General features: G+C 46.4%; 1 long non-coding RNA gene across 1 annotated transcript in view; it reads left to right on the top strand.

The window, feature by feature from the left end:
- Positions 1-831: 831 nt before the first annotated feature.
- The window catches only part of LOC144151453 (uncharacterized), a 33,924-nt gene continuing 18,683 nt past the window's right edge, over positions 832-16,072 (top strand). Inside the window, exons 1-2 of the long non-coding RNA XR_013318879.1 lie at positions 832-986; positions 13,074-13,225. This is a non-coding gene — a long non-coding RNA (uncharacterized LOC144151453). The remainder of the gene's footprint in view (positions 987-13,073; positions 13,226-16,072) is intronic.

Here is a 16,072-nt window from a genome sequence, read left to right as displayed (position 1 = left end):
CGCTTTTGCATGTATCTCTGAGTAAATGAAGCTCCTTTTAAATAGAACAAATTTTTTTTGCCCCTTGAGGTTTCGTTTATCGATAGTGTACTGTAGTAGAATAACGCAGCGTACGGTCATGATGTGGCGGCGCGTGTTTGACTCATAAGTGACAATTTCACGAACCCATTGAATGAGCCAATAAACCAAAAACACTTTCACGAAAGCAATCAACAGAGGAATTAGTACCAAATAAGCAATTAGCATCCAATAAACATTTAGCAACACACTTAACGAACCTTGTTTTAAAAGAATTTCAGGACTGGAAGAGTGGCAACCTAAGCCCAGTGCGCCCCACGCAGGTTGTAACATATGTCAATACTGAAGCAACAGGGCATGCTGCCTTGTATTCAGATTTGCCACAGGAGAAACAACAAGAGTTAGGAACACCACAGGGTCTATAATCCTACATGAGGGGGCCGAGAAAGGAAACTTTAAACGAGCAATGAACCTAAAGACTTACATTGTTTCCCCATGTAGCATAAATAAGTTATCTTCAACGCATATTTGTTATGCAAGAAAATTCTATTAGAATAGAAGCCTTAGTTTTTTCCTAATAAACAACAAGCTAACATCCAAGAAGCAGATTTTGGGGCAGGTAAACAATGGGTCAGTCGAAAATACGTCTGTTTCATGCTTATTGCGCGTTTGAGCGCATTGTTGCTCTGAAACTGTGTGAGCGGAACCTTGAGGACACTCGCAATCAGTCATACCAGCAGGTGGTCACGCTTTCGTGACCAAAGCCTAGACCGCACAAAAAAAAAGGAATTGCATTGCGTTCGCAAAAAAAGCGTTTATGCTTCCCTACATTGTTTACGACAAATGCATTCGGAAACTTTCCTTAGACGATTGTTGCGACTAGAGGCAGCATGCGCTATCTTCCTATTGCTTGTGTTTTAGGACTGGCTGCTTACGGTTACTGCCTGTCTTTAGCCTACCTCTATCAAGTAAGCCATGATTTTATTTTCAATTTTTGAGGAAAGAGAGTGCTACCACTGGTACTTTTTTACAACTAAACTGTGGTCCCCCTCTAATAGTAAATGTTCTCTATTACTAGTACAGTTGTCAAGTAGTGTATCGGGCATTATCCCTGCTTACAATATCTAAGTAAAGAGTGGAGCTACCATGTGTTTCGTAATAAACTTTCAGTGTTGGACAAAACACCATTTATCTGAAACAAAAACTTCACGCGACCAGCTCATCAACAGTGAATACATGTTAGATGTGAAAAACTGCTTCAGCGAAACGACACCCCTAGAGCAAAAGAAGTCACGAGTGCTGACGTTAAACTAAGTATTCTATGATCAAGCGCTGACCATTAGCAAGCCCCATTACCCTCAAGAAGAACACGAAGAAGAAGATTCTCAACCAAGCCAAGTTTTTATTGACAAGTACGCATAATATATTGAGGTGCACATGCAAAAATCAGAAATATTCAGAAAAAACGCAATAAAGAAGCGTAACCATAAGTTCACCGTGTGTACCTAAGCCACCAACAAGTGCTTCTCTTATTTCTAGATAGCGTTTTTTGCTTTATCAGAGGCAACAGAGGCTGCCCTATGCCTGCGTTTGCCGCTGGCAGGGATGTTGGAAGCTTCTACAATATGTCCGGCTGTATACCTTCTTGCCGATACAAACACATCGTTTTTTTTAACTTCGGAAAACCGCTCCACGCGCGGCAATTCTCTGCTGAATGCTGATTAACTCGGCTTTTTAGGCTGACACGCGCTGTTTTAGTATGACATTCAAACCCCTTCTTGCGTGTCCAACGGGCGACCGCCAGACGTAGAAGGGACCATTGTACACAGCAATGCTGGCGCAATCCAAGCAATTGTTTACGTGTGAAACTATCCAGGCTACTGTGCGCATGGAATAATGAGAAAGATTAAGAAAAACTCAATAAAGAAGCACTGCTTTGGTGGTGATGCTACTATGAATCAGAGGGGATCCTGCTGATAGCTGGCCAAGTTTACAACAGCAAAGCCGTTGATCCGCTGAGCTGTCCGCCGTACACAAGCATGCTTCTGGCCGGCGGAGACACTCAATGTGGTCATTATCTTATGACACACACAAAATTGCCACCAGTATATCCGCTATTTTTACCCATACGTATTAATGGGATATCGTACGCATATGTACAAAACATCATTCACCCGTTCGTCTAACGATGACGATGGGTGTTCGCCAAGCTTTCTTGTGAGGATCCCTTATTTGCCGCCTGAGGTGGAACTTTGACTCGCTTTTGGTCTGGACTTTGAATCGTTGAGCTTTGACTTTGACTCACACGATGTTACGACTTTTTATTGCAGCGGATTTGGATTTGAGAAGAATAGCTCGCGTTCAACGATCGTCGTCCTTTGACGGAGATTTGCATGATTTGTGTCTAATTTTACACGTCCATGCATGCCTGTTTAAACCGAAACTGGGTTTGTTTTGTCGGAACGCCTCAATCGGATAGTCGTCGTCTTCGTAACGCCAGGGACCCACGTTTGTTTCTGACCCCATGAAGCGTTGTTTATTTAGGCTCCTCCATGATATCATCATCGTTAGAGAAAGTGTGCTTTCCTACAGTGCGCTTTCGTCGCTCATGCACTGATATGTGAAAAATCGAAAGCTTTGATTGAAAATACTACGATACCTAAGAACATGTCATGAGTACCGTATGCGAAGGCAATATTGTCCTATTGAAATCCCGCTGACTGCTCCTTCCAGTTTTGCCCTGTTAGTAATTGTGACTTTTACGTCGCTGTATACCAAGTCAGCGAGGCGTATGCTTGGGAATTAGCGAAACAGCGCACTCATGCTCACAGCTGCAACGCCCGCTTTTCACGTGGCTCTTCGTTGCCGAGCAGCACTATTCTTTGGTTCTTTTTGATTGTGAAGCCGGCACTATACACGGCTTGTGCAGGAAACCATGGCAATTTCTTCTGAGTCGCAATCAGACTTCTCAGCACAGCTCGAGATAAGGGCGGCAGAGAACTTCTAAGCATTCCCTCGTGGACTAAGTGCCCCATTCTGTCAACCACAGTTACTTCAATGCAAGCTATCCCAAGCAGCCCACCCCAAGGGAGAGAGCTTTTTACTGCACGACAAACACTGAACTAAATAAATGTACAGAACAAGTGAAGAACGAACAAACAACTACAATTTATTCGCAACAGCAAAGAATGTATACATGATCCATCAACTTTTCCAACCAGTGCGCGCATACTTCAAATGTATTTATTTATTCTGCAAAAACCTTGTTTGTCTCCCCGAAAAAGGTGGTACTGTAGTTTAAAAGCGCTCTTCCGTCGAGTACGTATCCATACTTGCGACCCCAACATAAACCGTTGGTAAACTTAAGAAGCTGTTTTTTTCTCTCAGAGGTTAACGACTACGCTTACTTTTCGCGCAGTGACCATCCCATCCTTTCGTATGAATATGCCGTGCTCAGACATTTTCTTTCTTTGTCGCCTATTGCGATGCGTCACATTCATTAAAGCTTCAGTTTTTGCAATCGTCATTGCCAATAGCCCAGCTTGTGACAAGTATGCCACCCAAGAGGCGATTGAACTCATTTTGAGCCACTGTTCCGGATTTCAAGCGCTTAGGCAGCACTTCTAAACCCCGTTCTACGTACAGATACATTGTACAGCCCTGCAGAATGCACTTGATGTTATCCCGGCATTTGAAGCAAAGGTTGGTCTTACTGTCTACGCCGAGAAGACGAAGTATATGACAGTCACTAACAAAGCTGGCGGCAAGAAGCTCACCGTCCAACTTCCATCTATGCTCACCGGCACTCATCAGCTTGCGGAAGCAACAAAGCTCCATTTTATGGGTCTGCATATTCACCAAGCTGGTGCCGCTACAGGATGGCTGAAAGCTGTGAGGCAAACGACGGCGAATACCATTTGCCCAATCCTCCGCATTGCGACAAAAGCGGTTGGTACAAGAACTGAGGTCTCTCGGATGCTCGTGTGCGCTGTGCTCCAACTAAGTTTGGTTTACGAAGCCCAGTTTCAGCGTCTACCTGTTTTCCAGCGTGCTAAACTAAAGGCTGTTAACCGAGAAGCCATGCAAGCCATCACCGGCCTTCCTCGCATCACCCCAATACCGGTCCTTCAAGAACAAGCTCAGCTCAGTATACAATTCAGGAGCTTATACCTCGACTCCGAGCTGTGCGTCTGTCAAAGTATTCATGTCTGCAGAACACCCATACACGGTACGAGCACTTTAATCGGGGTACCCGGGTCCCTCAGGAAAGTAAGGATGGCCTTCCGGCGCAGGGTTATGCGATTTTATTCTCCAACAAGAAAAGCCACGGCAGAAAAGGTGACCAAAAGGGTCATGGTTTGGGCCTGTTGGTGATGCATAATGGAAACTGAAAGCGCAAAATAGACACGGACAAAGAAAGGGGACAACAGGACGAGCGCTAACTACCAACAAAATGTATTTGGAAAAAACCACAATATATACATGCCACATTGTGGTTTTTTCCAAATACATTTTGTTGGTAGTTAGCGCTCGTCCTGTTGTCCCCTTTCTTTGTCCGTGTCTATTTTGCGCTTTCAGTTTCCATTAGAAAAGGTGAAGCGAGGATGGTAAAGTACAGCTCGTTCCCCTCGCAAATAAAACGGGTGCAGGTGATCAAGGCAATTTATACACTGACACAGCATGCAGAACGATATATGGAATCACAGTGTGAACCAGCCCCACTCATGCCAGCATCAACGGCCGCATTCCCTATGCTTCTGCCACATGCACCCCGATCCTGCTATAAGTGAGGCTATGCACGACGCCCTGCTACGTGCGGCCTCCTCCAATCAAGTCTTGACAACCATCAGTCTTCGTACCGATTTTACGCAGTTAAAGTATTATCTGAAACAGGTTGCGCAGACTCCTATTTTCTGCCAACGAATTCATGACCTCCACTGCAAAATGCCATCAATGGTGATTGTGTCATGGGTTCCTGGTCACACCAGTACCGTAGGAAATGAACAGGCCGATTTCCTTTAGCACAACTGACCGGCCCCAGCATCCCCCCCCCCCCTCCCAGCTCCGAAGTGGCCCATAAACCACATGAATTTACAAAGGGGGCTCTTCGACGCCGAACGCGTGCTGTCAAACCTCCGTGTTTGGTTCGCCTCCCCCTGAACCTTTCCAGGGTGGAGAAGTTTGTACAGTACTACGAAGGATCCGGCTCTTGCTGCTACCCGCACGAATGGATGGATAGGGCCCTTCTGAGGGCGCTTGAAATGTGCAGAGAGAAATAACTTTTATTTGTCCAGTTTGTGGAGGAGAGCTAGACCTCCACCCTAGGCGTCGGCCAGGAGCCCTTAGGTCCTAGCAGCGTCTTCGGCTAACTGGATGGCCCAGACGTGATCCGCCGGGTCTGAGCTGAGCAGTACGGTCTCCCAGTGCTCATTACTGATAATTTTGCGTCTCTGAGTAGTCGCATGAGGACATGCCGATAATATATGTGCAAGATCGGCGCGTTCCTTGCATCTCCTACATTTATCTTAAAACTGTTCAGGATAACAATGACTATAGCCGACGGGGTTTGGGTACGAGTTCGTCTGAAGATGCCGCCAAACCACATATTTCCTTTTACTGAGGGATGGATGAGCGGGGAGGAGGGGGGTGGTTGCGGGCTCGTTGAAGCCGGTAATGAGTAGTCAGCTCCCTGTAAGACACTCTGCCCGTCCAGCGAGGCGAGTGAGCGTCTCGGTCAGGAGTGTCCACACCAGCTCGGTCGGTACAGCCTCGAGCCGCATCGTGCGCACACTAGTTTCCGGCCAGGCCCGAGTGGGCTGGTGCCCATATCAAGTATATCTTCCCGTTCCGCTCGTCATGGGATCGGGATTTTAGGATTTGGGACGCCTCGGGTGAAATTCGCCCTCTCGAATGGTTTAAAATAGCCGAATTAGAGATGCTAACGACGAATTTATTTTTTGGAGAAGCTGTCGTCGCCAGGGCGATGGCCGCCTCTTCGCCCACCTCGAACCACCATGAGGCAAATGAATCCCCACAGAAACTGACCACTGCGAGGGCCATGGCGTCGCGAGGAATGTAATCAGCAGCGTCTACGTATACCCCATCCTCAGATTTTTATGTATTTTGTGTAGGGCTTCGGGCCTGGCCTGTCGCCGCTCTTGGTTATGTACGGGGTGCATATTTTTCGGTAGCGGTGGTCCTGCTCTGATGAAACGGTTCCGGAAGACCATCATAACCTAATATGGCTATCCACTGGACATGAAGACATTCGAAGGAAATGTGTGATGGCAGCGGGCGTAAATTTTCTGCAAGACACGCATTCCATCGGAGGCTCCATGGTTCTGCCTAGCGTTTCTTGCTGGATTGTATCCTGGACGCCAAACTAGTTTTCTGAATATAGATAGGACTCGCTTAATGTCTACTAAGCCTTGAGGCTATTCACTAAACGAAAAGACAACAGCAACCATTCGTCAACCACGCATTAACAGCATAGGCCGTGACGCAGTCGTTGCACGTGGGAGTATTGCGAAAGTCTGCGAAAGTCTTACTTCTATCTTTGAAGGCCACAGGCATGCCTCAGAGCGCGAGCGACGTTAAACGTCAGCTTGTTACTAGTTTTGATTGTTTACGTGCTCTGGTTTTCATGCTTTTTGTGTGGTTTAGACTTCGTATTTCCACTCCTATACTAGGTTTTATTGATCTTCATCACACCTCATTTTTATATATGCCGCGATTATATACCGCAATTTTACACTTCTGAAGTGTACTCAGGATTCTCCGAAAAAAAAAAAACCTCGGGCATAATACCTTGATATACTGTTGATTCACGTTAAACGAAACTTACTTACGAAGAATTCTCACTGATGCGGAAAAACGTGAGAAGGTTTGTTTGTTTTTTCATAGACCCAATTAAAAAAAAAAAACGCCTAACACGAACAGCCTTGCACGTATACTCTTTGGTTAAGACAAGGAACACACGTGGTGACCACCCCGGCTGTTGATTCTGCGTTGCGAACATAGCAGTCGCGGCGGGGGTGCAGCGGAGCAGTTACGCGACCAAGGATAATGAAAGGTAAAAGTCAACCACGAAAAGAAGGGTAGGGAGAAAGGCAGACACGCCCATAAAACTGCCACTTCTCCCACGCTTTAATTTGCCAGCCAGCGACAACGCAAACAAAAAGCGAGTTTTGTGGCCGCTCTGCCCTGGAGGAGAGAGGGGCAAAGATAGGCGGATAAAGAAAGTTAAAAAGAAGCGGTGATGGATAATTCCAGTTCACGAACGTTGCAGCTCTCCTGACCAATGCTGTCTCTCAGCGAGAGCTGCGCGTCGCGATTCCCACCGCGTCACTGCGGAGAAAGCGAGGAATTTCTTTTCGATCTCTGCTGTGCTGTTGCTTGAGGTAGCAACGGTACGCTCTCCCTTAGACGCTAGTACTAGATAAAATCAGACAAGAGCCCTTCAGGACATCTTCTATGATGTCACGCACTCGAATAAATGATTTTTTTGTCCTTTTCCTCTATTGTAAGTCTACTTCATTCACCGCGTCGAAGCAAGAATTTTTCATCCACCTGGGTGTGGTGCCGATTCTTTTTGGAAGGGCTTTTGATAAGACGAACCTCTTATAAGACACGCAAACCACCGTGGTCACTTCAAGTTCGTCTTAACAGGAGTTCACAACATTTTGAAGTTCCCTTTTTGCTCACGCAAGTTTGACCTTCCATTCGAGTCCCAGACATGACTGTTAGAAAGCGAAAACTTGTTTTGGGGGCGCTTTTCTAAACATGGACAGTGACATAATAAATAGTCCATATATCAGAGTCCAACAGCCGCAGCCCAACTTTGGGACGCTTTGCTCAGTGCAAAATGTTTTATATATATTTTTCGTCAACAAATTAAGAAGGCAAGTACACACAATAATTTTCGTGCTACCTATTCGCCGTTCATTAAGCACACACGCACACAAACACACACACACGCGCGCGCGCACACACATACACATGAACCCACATACCACACGGCCATACACACACACGCACAGACGTGCACAGGCGCGCGCAAGCAGGCACACACACGACACGTACGCACGCACGCGCGCACCTAGGCACAGACACACACGCACACGCGCAAACATGCAGCGCGCACACACATACACGCACCCTCACGTGCCCACGCACGCGAGCACCCATGCACACACAAACGCAAACACACGAACGCACATGCGCTTGCATGCAGCCCACGCTCGTGCACATAGAGATACACACACACATAAATATTATTATTGGTATTAATAAATAATATTTTTGTATGTAAAGTGCTGCCAACGTTTCGATTTGCCTTCCTCGCGCCCTGACGGAGGCAAGTCTCTATGCCTTGTACATTTTATGAATTCATATCCATGTGATACTCCTTAAACGGATCGGGCAGTTGGACGCATGGCGCCGCCACTCGGTGCTTTCCTCGTTGACGGAATGAGCGGGTGCATTGAAGTACGCAGCCTTCTGTTGTTTGTGAGGTTTTTGCTTCGGTGCTGTGAATGTTCTGGGGGTGTTGTGAGCGGTTATGTGCGCTGAAGCGAAGTCTAAACAGATGTGTTGGGTTCTTAGATGCACCAACAGCTGCGTAGCTGTGCTGGACGCTTCTAATGTTGCGTATCTGCTACAATAACATGGGCGCTTTTTGTTGCGACCTACGCTTGGCTCCACTCGATAAGAGTGGAGCACGCGCATTGTACAGTTTCATTCACCATTAAAAAGACTCACCCACGTCCCGCGGTCACCCGCTTCCGTTTCTTCGACAAATATGGGGCCATAAACAAGATTGAAAGATCTAAACAGTTGAAGAACGTAGTTTGCGGACTGCCATCAACGATGACGTGAGTGACAGGACTGCGATGGCACTGGACTGCTGCTCCTGACCCATGACCGCAAGAGTCCGCGAAGAAAACCCAAGGGATTGAGGACGCGCCAAACGTGTACCGCATCCCACGGCCTCAACAAGACTGCACCGACTCTGAATGAACGTCTTTAGGAATCAGCGGAATAAACGGCTTCGACCTTCCACTTTACCGATTCTTGGCGAAAGCCTTGCGAAGACCAACGTACAAATGCTTCGATTCCACCGACCATGACCGTTCTCGTCGACCCACCGACACTAACGACGCCGAGCGCGGGCATGGAGTCTGTGTACGAACGACGAACCCTCATCAGAAACGACGCAATTGCAGTGATTAAGGACATAAGGGCAGAGATGAATGCAGAGGCCCCATCAATTGGTAAGGTGATTTTGCTCCGGAAAAGCCTAATCGAAAAACACGTGATTATAAAGAAGCTGGATAGCCGGATTGAAAAACTGGTCGGCCTGGATGACTTAACAAAATTATGTGAAGCATGATATGAATTCGAAGATTCTATCCTGCTGAAAAAAATTTAGAATGGACCGAGTGTTCACGGAATTGCAAAAGCACTTCTACCGATGACACTGCAAAAATAGCCCTAGAGGAAGAGGACTGTACCGTAAACACCAACGAATCGACTTTGCAGAACGGTGACCTTCTGAACAGAAACGGTGATTTAACGATGCCTTTGAAAGCAGCTCATCAGGAACCAACAGTCACCCCACCAGGTGCTCTTTTACAAGGAATTGTCGCATCAACTGACGAAGTAGAGGGAGCCACTTGTTTTGAATGCTCAGATAATATCGCTCCCAACGATGAAGTTTACCGAACTAGTCATAAGAGCAACGCAGGGGGGGGGGGGGGCGGGGAGAGGGGGGGGCATCTGACTAGTTGCCCTGTTTGTGCAGTCTTTCCTAGGCGGGGAGATCAGCGCGCCAGGAATGACCTAATGAACGCCCACGAAGACCACAGGTTAGCAAAGTTGCGCATTATAAATATAGAAACCCTAAAGGAAACCAAGGCTCACCGATGGAGACACTTGATGGAGTTCGTCATCACAGCAGCACAGCTTCCATGGGAATTGTGTTGGCCAAGGTACAACGTGGAGATTTTAGGACCCCGGTGTCAAAACAGAAAAAGCGAATCAAGGTGGACCCACAAAAAGCAGGTGCAAGTACTACAAAGACGGCTCCACGGAAGTGCGTGAAAAATTGCCGACTGATCGGGAATACGAGGAAGAAAGGAAAAACCCCGTATAAATGGATCGATGCCCACATTACAGCCAACCGATACCCGATATCCTCCAAGAAAATAAAAGCGATCCGACGCAAATATCACGTGACGCCTGCACAAGCACTGCAAGGTCATCCAGGACAAACGACGGTCGAGACAACCCACTTACCGCGGCCCGACTCCACAAACCGCAGGTATCACCGAAGCCTCAAGCATCGATAAAAGCAAAAGTAGGGACTAGCACGGGTGGCAAAAACGGGCAGGACATCGTTTTGTATCATGGACTGCTTAAAGAATTTGGTTGCGACAAATGCAGTAGCGTGGAATGACCGCTGAAAACTGTTTAATGTCAGCTTCAGCCTTGTTGTTGTTTTTGTTCCTTGTGACGTAGCTCATACCCACGTGGGGGATTGGCCAGGAATCAGGCGTGAGAAGGGCTAATGCTCCCGCGTAAAACACCGGAAACTTATACATCTCGCCATTTATACGCAAAAAGAAAGAAAATGGAATTGGTTGAAAATTTTAAGTGGATTTTTCAGTATCATCCTGTGCTAATCGCGCGCCCGCGAGGATGTTGCAAATATTAGAGAAAGAAGACGTGGCTATTGTCTGCTGCCCCCCAATATCGCCATCATTTTTCAGTTCCATTCGCCATTAAAAAAATCACCTACGTCCCGCAGTCCCCTACTTCCGTTTCGTAAACAATACTTGTTACGCATTATGAGCTGTTGCGTATTCGCTATGTGCTAACTTCCTAGTAGAAAAACCCACATGTTGCAACTGCCATATAGCGCATGCAGTGCGATGAAAAAAACCTCCGTCGCATGCCACCCGCGCGAGGGACACGAGTAAATGCAGAGCATTGGGGGTGGTTACGTGGCGTAGGTTGTGGTAGTTGGCGGTGATAGTTGTAGTTGTTGTTGTCGTACGGGTGCGTCGACGGCGCTTGAAGGCAAAGTACGACGAAATGCACGAGGCGTTGGAGCACGGGGAGTTTGCCAGCTTGGACGAGTTCCTGCGCGCCTTCAACGTGCGGTCCGGGGAGGAGTACTCGGATATTCTGCGGGCTGGCGCGTCGCGTCCGTGCGTGCTTCACGCGAGGAGCCCCGCCGAGAAGCGCGTGAACGCGTTCAACCCGTGGATCGGAAGGGTTCTCGACTCCAACAGGGACCTGCAGATCATCCTCGACCACTACGCGTGCGTGGCGTACGTCGTGCACTACGTCATCAAGGCCGACCGCGGCATCTCGTTCTCGTAACGCGGGGTCCGCCGCTCGCCGCTGACGTTTCGAAGCCGTGTCTCGCTCTCGATTCGATGGATCCGCACCTCGACGCTGACGACTGGCGGCGGCCTCTCGTTCTCGACGCTCGGGATCGGCCGCTCGACGCTGACGCTGCGCCGCTGCCTTAGCGCGCGCAGTAGAGGGAGAGGAGGTAGCACCTGCTGCTGCAACGCCTCTTTCAGCGCTGGAGCACGCGCATGCGCGCCCGCACCTGTTGTTCAGAGCGTACAACCGGTACAACGCCGAGGGACGACGGGTGACAGTGCGAGTTAAAGAAATGCTCTGCATTTAAAATCTCACACGCTTGACTACTGCCATTCGGCGCTCGCGTGCAATCGACCGCGTGCAGTAAATTTTATGAATGTTCAAAACTGGTTATCAAGCTTTGTAATCACATATAAATATTTTTGAGCCGGCACATAAGACGGCGGACATGAGCATTTTCGTATTTTCATAAGAAGTATTACATAACTAGTTTAGTAGGATATCCGACATGACACTTTTTGAATTTCCGCAGTTTTTGTTTTTACTTGTTTACTTGTGCAATTGTGCATTCTATGTTGTCCCATTTTCTGCTGCAAGTTTTATTTATCCCCAACCTAATGAATTGACTGCGATAAACAGGTATGCCGCCTATTGGAACCCAACATTCAATTTAATTACAGAGAGCTGAAATGGCAAACTTACATTTTGTGCAGCGCCAGTTTTGCTTCTGTATTAAACTACGTTGAAAATGTACCGTTAGAGAAATCTGCTTCAACAATTTCCGCAGGGAAATGTATCGCTCAAGATGTCAGATACGTCTGTTACCGAGAGTGCCCTTCGCAGGTTGCGTGATGCTCGCTCAGGGGGCACACTGAACATATGTTCCAAGCCACAGTTGTAACCGACAACGTTATTTTTCTGCTTATCCACACTTCCTCTGATCTACCTCTCGTAATAAGCGCCACATGTTGGCCTACTGGGGGCATCTGAATTGGTAATGAATGACTGAATCACGATTGGTGGTGCAGCGTAGGAGACTTCACATGCGTACGTACATTGGGGCGCTTCTGCGAACGTTCTGTTCCATTTCGCGACGGCCAACAGCAGCTCCGAATCCATCCACAATATTCAATTATGACTTTTCTTAGTGCCTAACCCATTTTTCTAACCACGAACATCGAGCGGACAATGGGAGTCTCCGGCGTAATCGAAACTGGACGAGGGTGCCAGCGCGAGTGCGGTGCTGCGCCATCTGGCTAATGCTGGACGAGCAGCTCTATGTAACCGCTCTATATTGTTAGTTAGCGCCTGACACACTGGTAAACGTGGTTTTAGCATCAATACGATGACGTCGCCACTGGAGTATTATAGGACACAAATTTAGGGATTTTTACTATTTGTGTTCCTTGTTGTAAATGTGCTTCCAAGATGGAATTGGGTAAGTTAAGTTCCACGTGAATTTTGCTTCAAACTTAGCAAAGAAGGAACTTTGTCATTATGACCTGTTAGCCACAACTCTGATAGAACGATGAAATTCCAGAAAAAATTGGCGCTCGCTGCAGTGCTTTAGATGCGTGTTAAGTCTTTTTCTTTCCAACTTTGAATGTGTACAGCATATGTTTAACAAAACTATTAAAACTGTTTCATTTGCCTTTTTCTAGTTCCTCGACACCGAACATGATATTTGGTCGCTGTACAGAAATTACTTGCGTCCAACAAAAAATTATGGTACAAAATGTGTTCGGTATAGAAAAACATACCTCAACAACACTGATTACAGTTTTAACCTTACCTATCAGGTTGGAATCCAAGAGTGAGTATGCACATTCTCCATATACCGAAATGGGCTGGAACATTGTTTCATTATGTGAAGTAAGTGTGAGAAGGTTTTTTTAGAGTTAATACATTTAGGAATAGCAGTGGCATTGTAGGGCATACCTCAAAATATGGATACCAGAGAACCAAGCCCGAAAAGTGCCAAACGAAGGGAAAAAAGTTACCTAAATGCTTCTGTAGAGCGCATGCTACGGAGGTGTTGAAAGGGAGGAGACCCGACCACGTAGCAAGGCCGGTTTATTCGGAACGCCGTGGGGTCTTTATCTACAGATGCCAGGGGCGCGCAAGGGCTCCGACGAGTGAGCGCACTCGTTGGCCTGCGGCACCTTGCTGCCGCTGGTACGGTGGCTTGTTGCTACACTTCTTCTAAGGAAATGAATGTTAGAAAGCGATGTCGCTAATTTAGAGACATAAATGCTGATAAAAAAGCAGACAGGAAAAAAACTTAGTTAGTGCAAGCTGCCTTACAATATTTTTAACGATTGAAGAGGTATTCAGAAAATCAGGATTACCACCTCAATAGCGTATTTTTTGGCATAGTAATTTTTCGATCTAAATACAAATATGGCTACTTGCTCCTAGGGAGAAATACCAAATGTTGGGTACATAAAATGGTCAAACCAATATACTCTGTCGCTACAGGCCAGAAAAAGAGCGACATTTTATTGCAAAATACACCCAGAAAAGTACTTCTCACCTGTAACAAATACTGACAGTGAAGTTGACATCATGTATATCTTGTTGGTGAACTGGTGTGAATAATTTCACAAATATTAACAATATTCGCGTGCGCCCTAGCTATCTCCTTATACGTGAATGCCCATCAGTGTCACTTTCAGTTTTGTACAGAAATCACATGTTTGTGCGTACGCGCGCGTCACTGCCAGCTGTAATTGGGGAATATGTCGTCAGCCTCGGAAGGCTGCAGTTTTTTTAAATATAAAATTACTCTGAGTGGCTACGCGAACAGTCCCGGATGGTATGTTGGCGACGGTCCCAAAATAAAATGTGCAAATCGGCCGGAAGCATAGCATAGTAGCCGACACCGCAGTTAACCAATCACCTTTATGAGCATGTGTTGGTGGTTGTGTGAGTCCCGCAGCCAAAAACACTTGATGAATCGGCATTAAACTTCTATCGGCTACTGTCCTCGTAACTGATATTTTTAATATAGGGGTTTAAAGGGCAGCAGCTACATGTGGGCTATAAGGCAAGCCGTATTAAAAGGCTCCGGTTCAATTTTTATCTTTTGGAAACATTTACGTGCTTCGAAATATAGACACACAGCCGAATATGCTGCTCGCCTCCTCTTGATGACATCGTAGCTGACCTCATCACTTGAGCTGGTGTGATGTTAGACTTTTATTCAATCTTAACTTTCGGTATTCCTAACTTTAACAGTAACGAAATGTAAAGCAAGGGAAATCCCATTGTGTTTCATGTTGTAGTATTGGTTCCTGATGCTAAATTTCAAAGTCAACGTTATGGTTAACATTAAGACACCGCACCACAATGAACGGGAAATAAAGCTGCCCATCCCCGCTGGCAGCAAAAAAGGAATCGTTGAATGTTCATGGAACCTATGATAGCTACTGTCATCGTCAATGGTATATTTACCTGAGCACGCATTTTTAGGCCAATAGACGCTACTAAAACTACTAAGGCAGTTTCAGGCTACGGTTCGCCAAGAGAAAGTTTGAGAAGATGAAGTAGCCAATTAGGATATTCATAAAAAGGATCTGGCCAGGCTGCTTTGTGGCGGTTCAGTTTTTTCCCAACCACACAAATAATGCTTCAGTTTGCATTACTATACAAAATATTACGTGAATGAAGTAGATTCGTTAGTTCCGATACTAAACAACCGTACAGGAGGAACGTTAACGTAAACGTCGTTGCAATGTATATCAGATCACGGCGTGCGTTGGATCATACCATTAAAAGAAACAATGACATCTCTTTGCACTTGCAAATTCTTAACGCGGTGAAATGTTTCCAAGGAAAGTTACGTATTTCATGGAGCACTTTCTTACTGGCTCAAGGTGACAAGCTCTCGACGTCACAAACAGACACCAACGCACCCCTCACGTAGATGTTTTTCGATAAGAATATTGGGTAAAAATGCCAAAATTTTCGAGTTAATAGACTTCACGAGCGCAAGCTACAAATATGTTTGGGCGGCATGTAGCGGCGCGCCGCTGCTTTTATTTTCACCCGTAGTCTGCACGTCCACTGAAAGTTCCACAGACAGGAGTTTTACTTTTCATATATTAGGAACTGCCACCATGGACAGAACTGAACTCAATTCTTTAGGCACAGCGAGCGAATCCTTTAACCACTAACGATGGCAGCGGGTAAAAGACGCTAGGTGTGGACACAGATTGTGAGGATTTTTTCGTAACCACCCTCTAATGTAACCAAGAACTTTGTTTGGCGGAAGTAGAGTTTTCTACGATCCGATTCAGCCAAGCTGTTTGCAATAAAGTATCTCTCTATTTCTATTGTGCCGTAATGTTTGCCACTTCAGCAAAACACAAGGAAACCTTAAATTCAAAATTCCCGAATGTTACCTACCGTATAGAATGTTATTGAAAGAACCCTGCAGCGCGTTCACGATAAACGCTTTCAATTTTTTGTACATGCCTGGAACAATTGCTTATGTTATAGTTTTCCCTAGGACACAGCCGCCCTGCGTGCTTCGCAAAGCGCCGCAGACATGTGTTAGAATTTCTGGTTCACTTTTGTTGCATTTTGTAAGTGCCTATCAAATGCATTGGGTGCTTTCTCTATACATGTTCAGGTCCGCTCTACGTAATTTCGAAGACGA

The sequence above is a fragment of the Haemaphysalis longicornis genome, unplaced genomic scaffold, assembly GCF_048455015.1.
Source record: "Haemaphysalis longicornis isolate Haplotype H1 unplaced genomic scaffold, Haemaphysalis longicornis Haplotype H1 scaffold_9, whole genome shotgun sequence".
Classification (NCBI taxonomy): Eukaryota; Metazoa; Arthropoda; class Arachnida; order Ixodida; family Ixodidae; genus Haemaphysalis; species Haemaphysalis longicornis.
The sequence above is the reverse complement of the archived record's forward strand: the minus strand, read 5'-3'. Positions and strand labels throughout refer to the sequence as shown.